At 46.6% G+C, this 17,696-nt stretch overlaps 2 long non-coding RNA genes across 3 annotated transcripts in view; both read left to right on the top strand.

Moving 5' to 3' along the window:
• Positions 1 to 17,696, top strand: part of LOC125993668 (uncharacterized) — a 218,928-nt gene that overhangs the window by 93,418 nt on the left and 107,814 nt on the right. The window lies entirely within an intron of this gene.
• LOC137840157 (uncharacterized) overlaps positions 11,321 to 17,696 on the top strand; it is a 40,894-nt gene continuing 34,518 nt past the window's right edge. The window contains exon 1 of the long non-coding RNA XR_011086631.1: positions 11,321 to 12,362. This is a non-coding gene — a long non-coding RNA (uncharacterized lncRNA). The remainder of the gene's footprint in view (positions 12,363 to 17,696) is intronic.

Consider the following 17,696-nt stretch of genomic DNA (forward strand, 5'->3'; position numbering starts at 1 on the left):
AAACCTTACAACTATTTTGAAGTATTAATGACTGCAGGTGGAGCAGTCATGATTACTTTCTGTTAGTGCTTCATTTTCGTTTTGGATTTTGTGAATTATTCATTAGTAGAAACTAAACTCTTCTTGATACATTACTTTAAAGCTAAATTGTTTGTGTATGTTTCTGTGCTCAATCAGCGCTTTGAAAATTAACAATACAGAACCACTTGAGATTTATCTCCACAACAGTGGTGTCTTGTTACCTTGGTCTAAATCTGGGTGTGGAGGCCATGATAAGATTAAAGGCCAACTTGTTTAAACACTTTGTGCAGGTTTTCCTGCAAGCACATTATGGCAATGAGTTTGAAGCTTAAAGGGCTGATGTGACAGCCTGGTGCCAGAGGCATAAGCCCTAGTCATTCCGTCAAGCCTGAAATTAATTAAACAAAGCTCAACCTCAATCAGGAGAGTGGCTGACATTTCTCAATACAGCAGTAGCTGGGTATTGTATTTTTTTCACCATCCGTGCAGTGTTCAAAAAGCAATCATAATCATCTTATCTCTATATTCTGTGCATCAGAAAGGATTACATTTTTTAATGCATTTCTTCACGTGATTAAATATAAAAGTTGTTCTTTTCCCCATTTTTCATAATTGTTCTGTTTGTTATTCTTGGCCATCCAGAGTGGGTACAGTAAGTGTTTTTTTTTTTCTTCCTCTGCCCCTCTACCTCTACAGTTACCGCATTTTTCGGACTATAAGTGGCGTCTTTTTTCATAGTTTGGGTGGGGGGGTGGTTCGACTTATACTGAGGAGCGACTTATATGTGAAATTTTTCACAAATGTTCTAAATAAAAAAGATAAAAAAGTGAAACCACAATAACAACCGCGATGTAGCAAGGGATTACTGTAATTTGAATTTCAAGTGACGTCAGCGGCGTGGTGGTTTACATAAAGGACAAAGATTCGATCACGGGATGACGAAGATGAAGAAGGGTCCCACGTACTACCGGCATCATTAGTGGCTTTGTTTGTGAGTGACACCGAGGACGAAGAGTTTGAAGGATTTAAGGATTTGGAGTGACACAGAAGGTTTGAAAGGTTTGTTGGCTTTTACGCACGCCCGGTCCTACTCTACGGAGCTCTCTTTCACCTCCATGGATGGAATTCGGGGGCCGGCGCTCGGCCGGGCGGCTGTCTGGGGATGGTGGATGGGGCTCGGACATGGCTTTTACGCACGCCCGGTCCTATTCTATGGCGCTTTCTTCCACCTCCGTGGCTGGAAGTGCCACCTCCGGAGATGGAACTATATATACCGTATTTGCCGGTGAATTGGTCGACCTTTTTCGATCCAAAATCGACCGAAAAAAAATCGACCTCGACTTATACACCGAGTCATAAAATTTAACTTCGTATTCATTGCTTCAAATGTGATGGTAACCAAGGCCGTTTCTCATGCATCTCATTGTGCGTTGCACTTAGAAAATTTGAACCGGGCAGCGTGCGCGAGTGCGCGGCCCGCTGGAAGTCGAATGAGGCTCCGCGATCTCCTCCGCGGTGCTTATAAACCAGGTATGGGCAAACCGTTTAATCCGGCCCGCCAACCCTAAATAAATTGTATTATTAAACTTTTTTTTTTCGGTCATTTTGCCTGCAATGACTGCGTTTCCCCAGTAGATGGGGAACCACTCGCCTGCGCATTTACTACCGGAAGCCGTGTCAGAAAGCTCGGTGCACACTCACAAGTGCGTGTACGTACTCAGTAGTACGGAAATGGCGCACTCGCGCTCTATTTGTAGCAGTCCCGAATTTAGAGCGTGGGCTGTGACGACAGCATTCTTGTAATTTGCGCGCCGAGTTTTCGGATACAGTTTTACGCTAAAGCCACCCACAAACCTTCCCCTGGAATCCTTCCATTAAAATGAGTCGCCCAAGGAAAAGCAAGGTGGACACTGAGTGCCGAGTGTTTAAAAAGAGTGGCCAATTTGGCTCGACGTACGCGACGTGACGTTCAGCCACATGAACATCAACATCAAATGAACACTGAAAATGAAGGGGAGGCTTTCAAGTTTGTTGTAAAAAAATGCATTTTGAATATGATCTGTACAAATAGCAGGGATTGAAACTAGCGACAATTCTCATTTTCAAACAATGCAGGATGCTCAAGGACATTGATGCACCACCTGTTTGTGACTAATCTTAACCTTTAAAGTTCTTAAGGCTTACTTTAAGGAAGTGTTTTCCGTTTCCTCACTTCTGTTACAGGGTGTTTGTGAGTTAAAACTCTGCTCTGATTTTCAGATACCCCTCACCGTGTTGCCGTTTTGATTACTTTATTTGGATGTATGCTTTCACCGATTCTTCAAGATGATATATTTGGTCAAAATGTTTGCCGTTTGATGTGATCTCATAAGATAAACATACATCTTTCATTAATCTGACCTGCAGGCACTGAAGTGATGGAGACTGTTATTCATAATAACAGTGTCATATTTTATGAGAATCACTGATAGCAGTTTTTTAGGGATGTTTTTTTTTTTAATGCTGTTAATAAATGCATTTGTTTTCAAAAAACTTTTTTTGAATATCCATGCTTTACTACCTACTAAAGGCCAAAACCTTTTATGCAATGACCTTTACAGGTCGTTTATATTACTTCACACAAACACTACATCCATCTGCTCCTGGTTCGGCCCCCCGGTCAAAATTTAGAACCCAATTCGGCCCGCAAGTCAAAAAGTTTGCCCACCCCTGTTATAAACAGCCGATCCGCTCGGTGGGGGCTATTTTCGGCCACTTGGCGCGTGCGCACGGCCTCCCGGATGTGCCGGGCGGGTGCGCGAGCTCGCCGGCCGCTGGAAGTCGAATGAGGCTCCGCGATCTCCTCCGCGGGCTCCGCGATGTCCTCCGCGGTGCTTATAAACAGCCGATCCGCTCGGGGGGGCTATTTTCGGCCACTTGGCGCGTGCGCACGGCCTCCCAGATGTGCCGGGCGGGTGTGCGAGCTCGCCGGCCGCTGGAAGTCGAATGAGGCTCCGCGATCTCCTCCGCGGTGCTTATAAAGTGCCGATCCGCTCGGCTTGGAGTTATTTCCGGCCTCCCGTTGGTGCCGGGCGGCGTGCGCGAGCTCGCCGGCCGCTGGAAGTCGAATGAGGCTCCGCGATCTCCTCCGCGGTGCTTATAAACAGCCGCATGCGCACGGCCTCCCGGAATTTGAGCACATTTCGTCAATAAATTTCGCATATTGAATTTTGAAGTTTAATATAATGCAACAATTAAGCTCGACTTATACAAAGGATATATCATAAAATCGTAAATTTCCGTCAAATTTTAGGGGGTCGACTTGTACACCGAGTCGACCTATACACCGGCAAATACGGTAATAGTTATTTGATATATAATTTATATATTGTTATATGGGCCTGTGGAATATTTTGAAGCGCACCCGGCTGGCATTGTTGACGTAAAGGACGATCGATGGATTTAATGATTTGGAGTGACACAGATGGCTTGATAATATTATTGCTTATATAATAGTTATTTGATATATAATTTATATATCGTTATATGGGCCTGTGGAATATTTTGAAGTGCAACCGCCGTCAGCTGCGCGCACCCGGCTGGCATTGTTGACATAAAGGACGATCGATGGATTTAATGAATTGGAGTGACACAGATGGTTTTATTAATGTGTTATTTATGTATTAGTTATTTGAATAACTCTGAATGTTACGTCAGGCCCGTTCTCAGCTCTTCGTTTGTGGTTATGTCATGTTAGCATACCTATCATTTGGCCTGTTGTTGCTCATTCATGTTTGTTCTTGGTGTTGAATTTTGTCGAATAAATTTCCCCCAAAATGTGACTTATTCTTCGGAGCGACTTACATATGTTTTTTTTTTTCACATTATTGTGCATTTTATGGTACTCGTCGACTGGGAGGGCTACGGTCCCGAGGACCGGTCGTGGGTGCCCCGCTCCTACATTTGCGACCCTACCCTCATCTCGGACTACTGGTCGTCACTCCCATCTTCCTCTTCTGGGCCGCCGGGGGGCGGCCGTTGAGGGGGTTGGGGGGGGGGGGGGGGGGGGGTGTCATACTTCTTTTGTCCAAAGGGAGCAACTGTGAGCAGGTGCGACTCATCAGGTTCGTTAAAGGAGAGCTCTTAAGGAGCATGCTGTCAACTGCTCGTCGCCTGAGTGTCCCTTCAGTGTGATCTTCTCCGCAGGTGTGCCTCTAGCTCTTCGCTCATAGTTCTCGCCTTGCTCTTCGACGCCACGATCTTCAGATGCTCTGGTCCGCAGTAAGATCTCCACCACAGCCACGTGGAATTTTCTGAACAAGTCTTGTGCATCCTGCTTGTAGATTACCTCCACCGATCACCGCCAAGATCCACCCTGTTCTGGCTGGACTCCGCCATTGCTGCTCCCGCTCCGTACTCCTGGCTCCGATCATCCCGCTCTACCTCCACCGCAGCTCCTCCAATAAACACTCCTGACTCATTCTGGACATCTGAGTTTTCTGCATGTGGGTCAACTAAATCGCTAAAACGATGACAATAACGTGTGTCGGCTGGCAATGGCATAGCAGCAATGCTGTCTGTCACTCACTTCGTGAACGACCAATCAGCAGCGCCAGCGAGCGTTAGATGGAGGAGGGACTTTACGAGTCAGTGACGTAACTTCCCGTTCTCAAACGAGTCGTGAATTGCATTTCCCATTCACCAACGAACGAATCTGTGAGGAGTGAGTGAGTGATTCGCATTTCCAGTTCATCTTGAGAACTGATCAGTGAGGGAACGAATCCTGACTTTCCCGTTTGCGAACGAGTAAATGGGTGAACTGCCTTTCCGTGCATCAACGGATCAGTCAGTGGATGTGTTGCGTCTCCTAGCGTGAACTATGAAAGCCAGAATGTAGATTTACAATTTACTTATAATAGGTTATAAAATAACGTGTATGCATATATGTGCCTAAATATTGTTATCCAATATATCAAATGCAGTTTCACATTAGATTGCTGGTTTATTATTATTATTATTATTATTATTATTATTATTATTATTATTATTATTATTATTATTTGTATTAGTATTATTATTATTTTAATAAACATTTACCATATTATATAAGTCGCATTTTTTTCATAGTTTAGGTGGGGGGGCGACCAGCTCAGTGGCCTAGTAGTAGAGTGTCCGCCCTGAGACTGGAAGGTTGTGGGTTCAAACCCCGGCCGGGTCATACCAAAGACTATAAAAATGGGACCCATTGCCTCCCTGCTTGGCACTCAGCATTAAGGGTTGGAATTGGGGGGGTTAGATCACCAAATGATTCCCGAGCGTGGCACCGCTGCTGCTCACTGCTCCCCTCTCCCCCAGGGGATGGATCAAAATCACATAGGGATGGGTTAAATGCAGAGGACAAATTTCACCACACCCAGATGTGTGTGTGACGATGATCATTGGTACTTTGGGACTTTAACTTTGACTTTATACTGAGGAGCGACTTATATGTGAATTTTTTCACAAATTTTCAAAATTCAAAAAAAAAAAGAAAAAAAGTGAAACCGCGATAAACAAACCGCGATGTAGCATCGGATTACTGTAATTTGAACTACAATTGATGTCAGCGGCGCGGCGCGGTGGTTGTTTACATAAAGGACAAAGATTCAATCACGGGATGACGAAGGGCCCCGCGTACCACGGGCATCATTTGCAGCTTTGTTTGTAAGTGACACGGAGGACGAAGAGTTTGAAGGATTTAATGATTTGGAGTGACACAGAAGGTTTGGAAAACTATTATGGCTTTTATGCATGCCCGGTCCTACTCTACAGAGCTCTCTTTTACCTCCAAGGATGGAAGTCGGGGGCCGGCGCTCGGCAGCTGGCTGTCCGGGGACAGTGGATGGGGGTCAGACACTGCTCCTACGCATGCCCGATCCTACTCTACAGAAGTCCCAGCCACCTCCGTGGCTGGAAGTGCTACCTCCGGGGATGGAAGTCCACGCCGCCCCACACCTGGAAGGAGACGCTGGGGCAAGTTCGCAGGAGAGTGTGATTCCATGGGAGTGGGTGCTGGTTCGGTGAGAGCTGGTTCCGTGGGGTTGGGTGCTGATTATTATTATTCGATGTGTGTTGGGGCTGTTGTTTTCCTTTTCGTCTTTCGGCCTTGGCGATCATCTTTGGCCGGGTTCTTGGCTGTCTCCCTCTGCCACCTGCTGGTTTTATCTCCAAGTGACCTTCCTGTAAACATTCTCTTCCATTCTTGCACATACACGGTTGCACCTCATCCATTCATCATCCTTCCACTTTTGTCATTTTGTTCGGACCACTTACCATGCATTTGTTTGTTTGTCACATTCTTAGTTTAATTATGCTTCCGACTGTAGTTTTCATTATTAGTCAAAAAATTTTCTTTCTGTCCAGAACATTCAATAGTAATCCAAGGTTGGCGTCTAGCGTTATGCAAAATACGACGTCACATCAAGCATTAATCAAACTATAAGATATAATCAAGTACAAAACATTCTTAGACGCCTTGGGCCGTGTCCGTGAATTAGAATATAATCAGGCATGCATTAAACAGTTCCTTAAGGGTCGTTATGCCATTCAGGCAATATATCGACAAACTTTTTTTTGGGAGTAATCCATCCATAACATGGCTAAAATCCTCTTGTTGTTAAACAACTTTTCAATAATAGTTTCCAACAATCAAATATTCAACCCGCATTTTTTCTTCATCCTGATTCCAATCTTTGATTCCTTTTTCCTTCAATCATAAACTGGTCTTACATAAATAATTTATTTTCCTCTTCCCATCTCTCACTTCACACGCCACTCACACTCCCTTCTACATTGCTTTTATTTTATTTTTTTTTACTTCCAGTGTTTATCATCAAATTAAGTTCCAAAATCCTTTGTAATAAATTGTAATGTAATTCAACATTCTACGAACATGGTTGTATATGCGGCAAATGTTATTGTTCAATCTATAGGTTATACAGCGCCTGTGTTCCAAATACAACACTCCTCTTTGATTACCATCTCATAAGTTATTGTTGTCAGCAACACTATAAAGGATAGTGCTTGAAAGTGAATGTCTCATTGCCCAATTTACAACACATGCCACATTTGACATAGTATTTATTTATTTATTTATTTATTTATTTATTTATTTATTTATTTATTTATTTATTTATTTATGTATTTATTTTTTATCCTCATGTTAGCTGGCATATGTCAGAATTAAAATGTAATTTAGCTTTTATTTTTAAGTCTTTCAAAATTTCTATATCCTTACTGCACCAAGATAAACTGTTAAATATATCTTTAAAAACAAACAAATGCCAGATTACAAATCAAACTGTCACGTGCCGTGTCAGAGGATGCTCAGCTGGCAACTGCCCTCAGCTGCACCGCTTCATTACCGTAACCTCTTGTTATCCCATGTAGTATTTAAACCCTGCCTGTGTGTTTCTCCCTGTTGGTGTCTACTGTTGTTCCCCGTTTGTGTCCGCACCGGTTGTGCCTTAGTCTACTTTCCCCGGGTGTCGTGTGGAGGCTCATGGTCAGAACCTCTCCCTAGTCTGTACTTGGTTCGAGGGGAGTTGCGTTTCCCCCTCACTGTCAGTTTCTATTCACCTGTGCCTTCATTCCTCTTCTCCCTTCCCTTCAATAAACCCTGGTCCACGCTGCATTTGGTCGCCCTGCTCTATGCAATCCTTGACACAAACCTCCTCCTTCACTCTCACAATTTTTGATAAAAGTCTATTTATATAGACCAGTGGTTCTTAACCTGGGTTCGATCGAACCCTAGGTGTTCAGTGAGTCGGTCTCAGGGGTTTGAGAGAACCTCCACTGAGGAGGTCCGAACAAACCTGATTTATTGTGTAAATTCTGATTTACCAGTATGTAATTTGTTGTGAGTTCATGCATTGTGTTGGTTTTGTTCTTTGAACAAGGTGATGTTCATGCATGGTTCATTTTTCAAAGTCAAAGTCAAAGTCAGCTTTATTGTCAATTTCTCCACATGCCAAAGACACACAAAGAAACCGAAATTTCGTTCCCCCCTATCCCACGGTGACAAGACATGGCTCACAACAGACAAACAAGTAAACAAGTATAACAAAAGCGTGCTGAATAAATAATGAATAAATAACACAACAATAAATAAATAAATAAGAGGAGCAGAAAAAAAAGGAGCAAGTGCGCATACAGCAGACATTCCCGAAAATAGCGCAACAGTGCCGCACGCTACGCAGAAGGGGGTAGCGAGTTCAGGGCCCTAACAGCCTGGAGAAAGAAGCTGTTGGCGAGTCTCGTGGTGCGGGAGCGCAGGCTCCTGTACCTCTTCCCAGAGGGCAGAAGGTCAAACAAAGAGTGAGCCGGGTGACTCACATCTCTGGCAATCGAGGTTGTCTTTCAGGGAGGGGAGCGAAGCACCAATAATCTTACCAGCCGTACTCACTATGCGCTGCAGGGCCTTCAAGTTCTGTTCAGTGCAGTTACCACCCCACACAGCGATGCAACTGGTGAGGACGCTCTCAATGGTCCCACGGTAGAATGTAGACAGGACTGCCTGAGGAGCACATGCACGCCTGAGTTTCCGCAGGAAGTACAGGCGGCGCTGAGCTTTCTTTGCCAGTGACGAGGTGTTTGTGGACCAGGAGAGGTCCTCACTGATGTGCACCCCCAGGAACTTGGTGCAGCTCACCCTCTCCACCACAGCACCGTCGATGATCAGCGGCAGGTGTGTTGTGTGACCCTTCCGGAAGTCAACAATGATTTCCTTGGTCTTATTGACGTTCAGCAGGAGGTTGTTGTCCCTGCACCACGTGGTCGGAAGGTTAACTTCCGACCTGTACCGAGTCTCGTCGCCCTTCGTGATGAGACCCACCAGAGTCGTGTCGTCAGCAAACTTCACTATGCGGTTGTCGCTGTAGGTCGCAGTGCAGTCATGCGTCAGCAGGGTGAAGAGCAATGGACTGAGCACCCAGCCCTGGGGGGCCCCCGTGCTCAGCGTGATGCTGGCGGAGATTTTGTCGCCAACACGCACCACCTGAGGCCTCTGACAGAGGAAGTCCAGTAGCCAGTTGCAGAGGGAGGTACTGAGGCCCAGCTCGTCGAGTTTGCAGATGAGTCGCTGCGGCACAATGGTGTTGAAGGCAGAGCTGAAGTCCACAAACAGCAACCTCACATATGAGTCCTTTCTCTCCAGGTGGGTGAGGGCCGAGTGGAGGGCAGAGCAGATGGCATCCTCAGAGGACCGCTTGGCACGGTACGCAAACTGGAAAGGGTCAATGGTGGGGGGGAGAACGGACTTGATGTGCTCCATGACCAGCACTTCAATAATGCTTGTTGTCTCTTATTCTCCCTTTTTTTTTTAATATGAGGGCTGGGTACTCTCCCCATTGGACCAGTTTCTGCCCACAACCCTCAGATTATTCTATAATTTCAAAATTCTACCTTTAACAGTGCAAACCACACACGGGCCGCAACATAGACACGACTCACAACATGGCAATCTTCCCAGCTGATGAGGGGGCATCTGAAGTGCGGAGAGCCTCGCCACCACCACGTCACACAATGCGACCCCCCACCTCTGTCCTAAATATGCATTTGTGCCCACCTGACCGTTTGGGCCAAAATTTAGAGCCGCACCCTTTTGAAAAAAAAAAATAGTTCCAGTTTAACCCCACCACACAATGGGATACAACCTTCATGCTAATTATATATGTACATTCTTTATCAAATTCTCGTTTAGCCATTTTTTCTGACTCCAACTCAAATACCAAATCAAAAAATCAACTATTTCATACAAATCAACTTATTGTTCTCACTTCTCCAGCTGCGCCGCTGTCCCACCTGACAGCCAAGCCTGCACTTGCCCACTCAGAAGCCACCCAATTTTGCACACAATTTTCACAGAAATACACTCTGAACACCGTTGCTGCCACAATATAAACAATCAAACCTATTATACACCACAATTTTTACACTTTATTTATTTATATATTGTATTTTTTATTGTTTTTATTATTTTTATTTTTCACGAGTCCCCGGCCTGCATGGTGGCCTGGCCGATCCAATCGACCCCGACCTTAGGCGACAACGCGCACAGTCCCCAAGCATCTACTATAGAGGCCACTCTGGTGCCTATATGCTAGCCATTGGCATCCCCATAAGTTCCACGAGTACCTGACGCTTATGGTGGCCTGGCCGATCCAATCGAACCCGACCTTAGGCAACAGTATAAGTCCCTGTCTACTATTGAGGCCACTCTGGTGCCCATATGCTAGTCACTGGCACCCCACAAGTTCTCCACGGTGTGAGTTTCCTTCGCTGATCAGACGAAGGCCTCACCACCTTTCTACTTTTCTTTTCCATGTCACTTTTTCACCAGTTTCCATACAAGCATAAATGTATGTACAACCATCATTCCTGAACACAGAGCTAAAATTATAATTTTTAATTTTATTCTGCTTTCACTCCACAATATTGCTGAACTGGGAGATTTTTATTGAGAAAACAGGTCCCCCCTTACCTTTTGCGCCGATCGGACTGCAATATTGTTGAGCAAGAGCGGAGAAGAAATAATCCTTCCTGGAGCATGTACTTTTCCTTCTGAAGAACGTCGGATGGTCACCATTTGTTGGATTTGGTCCACAATTTGGGAAGTGCGCTGTCCGCGCCTCACGGTAAAAGCTAGAGCCAATCATCTGTTATCCAATTTACGCACTGCGTGTTCGTTTTCTTTGGCAATGTAAGGAAAAAATTGAGACACCGAAACAAAATTTAGACTTACACAGGTCGGTTGAGTTCAATCACAATTCTTGTTAAGTAAGCTCTGTTTTCAGGAAAGTACAAAACAGTGCTGGGCGTTTTGTGCGACCATGCTCAAGAGCAGAAAGTCTCCATTCAGAAAAGGCAACGCTCAAGGTTCTTTCGTCAGCTTATATTCAGTGGCACATGCCGGTGTGGGCCGAGTTTGATGGATGATGAGTCTTTGGGGTGGGGCAAGTTCGCACGAGAGTTTGATTCCATGGGAGTGGGTGCTGGTTCGGTGAGAGCTGGCTCCGTGGGGTTGGGTGCTGATTATGGACAATTCGATGTGTGTGGGGGCTGTTGTTTTCCTTTTCGTCTTTCGGCCTTGGCGATCATCTTTGGTCGGGTTCTTGGCTGTCTCCCTCTGGCACCTGACGGAGTGAATAAAGTGCGGGAGGCTGGAAAGTGGAGACACAAGTAGTGTTGGCAGGTGAGTTCAAAAGAACAAATCTTTTCAGTGAACCGATCACTTCCTGAAGTTATTCTTTCTTTTTTCAGTTCATATGACTTCAACCAACATGCAATAACGTAACTTAACCCACACAGGCGGTGTCGGTAATGCGCATTGAAGCTGGTGCTACCTCACCGTAAAACAAAACGAAGGAGAAAATGACGTAACTTCCCGTTCACGAACGAGTCAGTGAACTGCATTTCCCGTTCATCAACTGAATGGGTCTGTGAGTGAACGAGTCAGTGAGTGAGTGATTTGTATTTCCCGTTCATTGCGAGAACGAATCATTGAGGGAACAAGTGCTGACTTTCCCGTACATCAACAGATCAGCCAGTGAAGGTGTTGCGTGTCCTGGCATTCAGTGAGTGAACTTGAACTATGTAAGCCAGAATGTAGATTTACGATTTGCCAATGAAAGAAAGGACCACTCACTGAAACTAGGGTGACCAGATGTCCTTTTTCCCCTGGACATGTTCTACTTTTCCGCCCCAAAATCTGTCCGGGGGAATTTGAAAAACTGTCCGGGATTTAGTTCGACTGCCTCACATGTACAGTACATTGTCAATAGAACTGCCACTACGTTCCATTTCACTCTTGCAACAATAGGATTGTTTATCTGTGAGCATTGTGTTCCATGGGGACCACTTTAAGTTGGACACGGTCCGTTACAAAAGTGTGACCGGACTGTAACCTGTAGCGAGTTGACAGAGCAATAAAGAAATACTTTTAAGTAAGCAAGAACAACTGCTTTAAACTTCCATTATGTACAGTCGGGAACAGAACAAATTGTAACATGGTGGCAGCGGTGTACACGCCGAAATGTGCCGTGCTTTAATTTACCTACCGTAGTTAACGCAACAGAACGTTAGCACTAGCTGGTTAGCTGACGGGGATGGAAGGGCTAAAACCACCAGGAACGTTGGCGGTGGATTCCACCAACTTGGCAAAGTCATGGAGAAGTGGGAAAGACGAGTTCGAACTTTACATGGACCTTACCATGCCAACGGCGGATGAGACGACGAAAGTGAAGCTGTTCAGCTACCTCATCGGAGAAAAGGGCAGAGAACTGTGGACAACTTTGGCGAGTGCGAACCCCTCTGCAAGGACCACAGTGAGTTCAGTTTGATGAATACTGCAATCCGATGACAAATGAGACAGTGGAGAGGTACCGATTCTTTACGAGAAATCAAGGATTGGATGAAAATGTGGATAGCTATGTAACAGACTTGAAAGTACTGGCTAGCACCTGCAATTTTGGAACCATAAGAAACTCTTTGATAAGGGATAGTGTAGTGTGTACATACAGCTCAGCGCTGAGGGAGAGATGACTCAGAGAGGAAAAGCTGACGCTGGAGTCATGTCTGAACATCTGCAGATCTATGGAGCTATCGAGGGAGAATAGTAAGACGCTTCAAGGACTGACAGTGCAGGTACTATACGCAGTGAAGCAGACGGATCTGACACAGAGGGAGAACGGGATTCACTGCAAGTTATGTGGAAAAACACGAGCGTAGCAAGAATAAGTGCCTGGCTTTTGGGAAAAAGTGTAAGAAGTGTGGGAAGTAAAACCAATTCGCAGCTCAGTGCAAATCGAGACTAGAGACCAGTTGGAAAACGAGGAGAGTACATGCTGTTAGACTTAGACTTAGACTTAGACTCAACTTTATTAATCCCTTGGGATTACTCCTTCAGGGAAATTCTGTGTCCAGTAGCAGTAAAATACAAAATACACAAGAAAAACACAAGAGATCAAGATATACAGAAGATGCAGAAATACACACAGTGCAAGAGTTAGCAATGAAATGTAAAAGAGGCAAAAAGATAAACTAGGCAAGAAAATTGAGGGAGGTAAAAACACTACACAGTAGTTGCCATAATATTGCACATTGTATATTGACGTGAAGAATGTGTACAGTTGTTACAAGCATCTCCATGTCCCTGTTCATGTCCATGTCACCTCCTCCCCCGCAGTGAGGAGTTGAATAGCTTGATGGCTTGGGGGACAAAGGAGTTCTTCAGTCTGCTTGTCCTACAATTGGGGAGGAGCAGTCTCCCACTGATCCGGCTCCTCTGAATAGTGATGACAGTGTGCAGAGGGTGACTGACATTGTCTATAGTTTTTTCAGTGTCCTTGCCTCTGCCACCGTCTCCAATGAGTCCAGCTTCTTGCCGATCAGAGAGCCGGCTCGCCTGACCAGTTTGTCCAGTCTGGAGGTGTCCTTCTTGGATGCGCTGCTGCCCCAGCACACCACGGTGTAAAACAGGACACTGGCAACCACAGACTGGTAGAACATCTCCAAGAGTTTGTTGCAGATGTTAAAAGAACGTAGTCTCCTCAGGAAGTACATCCTGCTCTGTGTCTTCCTGTGAAGGTGGTTGGTGTGAGTTGACCAGTCCAGTTTCTTATCCAGCCACACCCCAAGGTACTTGTAGGAGTCCACAGCCTCCACCTCAGCCCCCTCCAACAGTACGGGCCTAGGCTTAGGCCTGTTCCTCCCAAAGTCTATGACCAGCTCCTTGGTCTTGGAGATGTTGAGCTCCAGTTGGTTGGCACGGCACCAGGTGGCGAAATCCCCCACCAGGCTCCTATACTCCTCCTCTCTATTGTCCCTGATACACCCGACACTGGCTGTGTCATCCGCGTACTTCTGTATGTGACACAGCTCAGAGTTGTAACAGAAGTCTGAGGTGTACAAGGTGAAGAGTACAGGGGCCAGCACTGTGCCCTGTGGGGCTCCAATGCTACTGACCACAGTGTCAGAGATGGTGTCTTTTAGTCTGACGTACTGTGGCCTGTCTGTGAGGTAGCTGGAGATCCAGGTCACCATGTATGGGTCCACTCCCATCCTGCCCAGTTTGTCTCTGAGCAGGGGGGGCTGGATGGTGTTGAACGCACTGGAGAAGTCTAGGAACAGAATCCTCGCTGTGGCGCTTCCCTTATCCAGGTGGGAGTGAACTCGGTGCAGTAGGTGGAGGATGGCGTCCTCCACTCCAACATCTGACTGGTATGCAAACTGCAGGCAGTCCTGAGCATGTCGCACTTGAGGTCTGAGGAGACCGAGGAAGAGCCGCTCCAATGTCTTCATCAGGTGTGAAGTGAGTGCCACCGGCCGAAAGTCATTCAGTTCACTGGGCCGGGTCTTTTTAGGAACCGGCGTGATGCAGGATGTCTTCCATAGTGTAGGCACTGTCCCCAGCTGCAGGCTGAGGTTGAAGATCCGTTGAAGTGGTTCCCCCAGTTCAGCAGCGCAGGTTTTCAGTAGTCTGGGACACACCTTGTCCGGGCCTGGTGCTTTCCTGGGTCGAAGCTTCCTCAGCTGTCCTCTGACCTGGTCTGCTGTGAAGTAAGGCAGAGCTTGTGTTGGCGTGGGGGGGCTGGAGGAGGAGAGTGGTGGTGCTGTGGTATCTGGGGTGGGGGGGCAGGAGGAGGAGGGTGGGGGTGCTGTGTCGTTTCGGGGGTGGTGTGTTGTGGAGGGAAGAAGAGATGGCTGCAGTAGAGGTGGGGGGGTCGAGGGCCGATCAAACCTATTGAAGAAGTTGTTCAGCTCGTTCGCCCTCTCCGTTGTCCCTTCAACGACCCTGGTCTTGATGTTGTGGCCCGTGATAGTCCTCACACCTTCCCAGACGGCCCTCATGTTGTTTTCCTTCAGCTTCTGCTCCACCTTTGTCCTGTAGGTGTCTTTGGCTTCCCTCACACAGTGTTTCACCTCCTGCTGTGCTGCCTTCATGGCCTCCCTGTCTCTGCTCCTGAAGGCGGCTTTCTTCCTGTTCAGGACGGCTTTGACCTCCCGTGTTACCCAAGGCTTGTTATTCGGGTAGTAGCGGACTGTCTTAACAGGAGAGACCACATCCATGCAGAAGTTCAGGTAGTCCGTCAGGCAGTGTGTCAACCCCTCTATGTCCTCACGGTGCGGATCGATCAGCACATCCCAGTCTGTGGTGTTAAAACAGTCTCTCAGGACACTTTCCATCTCTGGGGTCCACTTCCTGATGGTGCGGGTTGCAACGGGCTGTTTTTTGACCAGGGGGGTGTACTCTGGTTGTAGGTGGATCAGGTTGTGGTCTGACTTCCCCAGTGGGGGGAGCGGTGTGGCCTTGTACGCATCCCTCACATTGACATACATGAGGTCTATTGTCCTGTTGTTTCTTGTGGGGCAGTCAACAGCCTGATGGAAAACGGGCAGAGTAGAGTCCAAGGTTGCATGATTAAAGTCTCCAGAGATTATTACAAAAGCATTGGGGTGCTGAGTCGTTAGCCTGGCTGTGACAGTGTGTATAGTCTCACAGGCAGTGGCTGCGTCCGCGCTCGGAGGGATGTAAACACAGATGGTAATCACGTGACTGAACTCCCTCGGCAGGTAGTATGGCCGCAAGCTAACAGCTAGCAGCTCAAGGTCCCGGCAGCACAACACAGTCTTTACAGAAACATGTCCCGGGTTACACCAGCGATGGTTCACATACACGACCAGACCCCCACCTTTCCGTTTTCCACTAGCTTTGGCGTCTCTGTCGGCTCTCACCATAGTGAATCCCTGCAGGTCCACGTCAGCATCCGGTACGAGGTGGTTTAGCCATGTCTCCGTAAAGATGAGCACGCTGCTTTCCCTGTAGGTCCGCTGGTTGTTCAGTGCCGTCAGCTCATCGATCTGGTTGGACAGGGAGTTCACATTCCCCATGATTACGGAAGGAATCGATGGTTTATATCTCCTCCGGTTCGCCGACCGCCTAGCTTTCATCTTAGCACCGGCTTTGCAGCCCCGGTACTTCCTCCTCAGCTCCACCGGGATGTCGTGTCGTAGTCCAGTTTGCCCCATTAATCTCAGCGATAACAGTTCCTCCTTCAAGTATGTGAGCAAACCGGCTCCGCGTCGCATGATGATAAAAAAGAAGTGCCCACTAACTCCGAAAAGCGGTGAATAAATAAAGAAAGCAAGAGCTTAAACTTAAAAGTCAAGAGCTGACCAGTTAAAGAACAAAGAAAAATAGACAAAAAATATAAATAAATAATAAGATAAATAATCCGAAAGGTCGAAAAAAGTCAAAAAATAGTCAAAAACAAGAGAGCTACTGGAAAGGCTGCCGTCTCCTACAGCGCCGGAGTACAGAGTAGACAAGTGACAGTGACTCGTATGAAGATGTCAACTGTATAAGGGAGGAACAGGGAGAGAGCGAAAAGGTGAATCACTCGAAAGACAGCCACAGTCAGAGCCAACAGCTCTTTGCAGAGATGAAAATCGGAGGAAAAGTTGTTGATTTCCAGATTGACTGTGGGGCCACTTGTAATGTCATCCCCATTGATCTTTTAAACCCAGACACACAGCCAGAGCACACCAAGAAAGTGCGAGTGATGTACAACAAGACAAAGCTGACTCCACTAGGTACGTGTAGGGCAAAAGTCAGAAATCCCAGAAACAATAAACTGTACAGATTAGAGTTCCAAGTAGTGGATCAGAACAGCAGAACCCCTTTACTAGGCAGAAAAACCAGTGAAGTCATGAAACTCATAAAAGTGCAATATGAGAACATTCTGGCTATTGAGAGCATAGTGAAGAAGGAGCCGAGCGCAGTGACAAATGGAGGTCACATGACCGTGGACAAAATAATGGATGAGTTTAAGGATGTGTTCACCGGTGTGGGCTGCATGGAGGGTGAATATAGGATAGAGATAGATGACAGAGTACCGCCAGTGAAACTGCCGAAATGCAGAGTGCCTGTAGCCATGATAACACCTCTGCAAGAGGAACTCAAAGACCTAGAGAGAAGACGGATAATTGCACCAGTGGAACGCAGCACTGACTGGATCAGTAGCATGGTAGCAGTGAAAAAGCCTACTGGGAGGCTCCGGATCTGTATAGACCTAAAACCTCTGAATAGAGCTCTAAAAAGAAATCACTATCCACTCCCAACCATTGATGACATACTGCCGGAGATGTCCAAGGCAAAAGTATTCACAGTCAGTGACGTAAATCAAGGCTTCTGGCATGTGAAACTAGAAGAAGAGTCGAATTACCTTACCACATTCGCCACCCCATTTGGCCGCTTCCGATGGCTAAGAATGCCAATGGGAATAAGCCCAGCGCCGGAAGTGTTTCAGAGAAAGCTCATGAGGGCCCTGGAGGGCCTCCCTGGAGTCTACATCATAGCAGATTATGTATTAATCACAGGGGAAGGAGCAACACAAGAGGAGGCGGAAAAGGACCATGACGAGAAGGTCAGACACTTCCTAACCAGGTGCAGAGAACGCAACATCAAGCTGAATGCAGACAAATTCCAGCATAGACAAAAAGAGGTACCCTACATAGGTCATCTCCTCACAGCTGAGGGACTGAGGATCGACCCTGAAAAAGTACGGGCAATCAGAGACATGCCAAAACCCACCGATGTGAAAGGTGTACAGAGAATAGTAGGGATGGTCAATTATCTCTCTAAATTCTATGATCATCTT

This window comes from Syngnathus scovelli, chromosome 3 (genome assembly GCF_024217435.2).
Source record: "Syngnathus scovelli strain Florida chromosome 3, RoL_Ssco_1.2, whole genome shotgun sequence".
Classification (NCBI taxonomy): Eukaryota; Metazoa; Chordata; class Actinopteri; order Syngnathiformes; family Syngnathidae; genus Syngnathus; species Syngnathus scovelli.